General features: G+C 59.5%; 1 protein-coding gene across 1 annotated transcript in view; it reads right to left on the reverse strand.

Annotated features, from left to right (window-relative positions):
* LOC104271624 (transducin-like enhancer protein 2) overlaps nucleotides 1–375 on the reverse strand; it is a gene marked incomplete at its 3' end in the record, with an annotated part of 14,232 nt that overhangs the window by 2,551 nt on the left and 11,306 nt on the right.

Consider the following 375-nt stretch of genomic DNA (forward strand, 5'->3'; position numbering starts at 1 on the left):
AGCTGCAGAAACATCCCTCCCCCTTCCCACACACTGATGTTTCAATTTGAGCACTGGGCTGGTGCTTGGCAAGGAAGGGGGAAAAAAACCACCAAATCATAAAAAAAAAAATTGATTGCCAGGAGCAGCTCGGGGGAATTGTGCAAGCAGCTGGATAGAAGATACCTGCAGAGCCAGGTCTGTGCCCAGCACACCATCAGCCGCCCTCTGAGGGCACAGACCCTGCTCGCCACACCGGGGAGTCCGGTCGTAGGTAGCAAGCACTTGGCAACGGCCTCTCCTCGCCCACCCCTAGGCTGCGGCACAGGGGTCACGGAGACACCTGCGGCCACGTCCCCAGACCTGCACCCACTCACGGCCCGGGTGGCCCATGCT

Source organism: Apaloderma vittatum, unplaced genomic scaffold (assembly GCF_000703405.1).
Source record: "Apaloderma vittatum isolate BGI_N311 unplaced genomic scaffold, ASM70340v1 scaffold24463, whole genome shotgun sequence".
NCBI lineage: Eukaryota > Metazoa > Chordata > Aves > Trogoniformes > Trogonidae > Apaloderma > Apaloderma vittatum.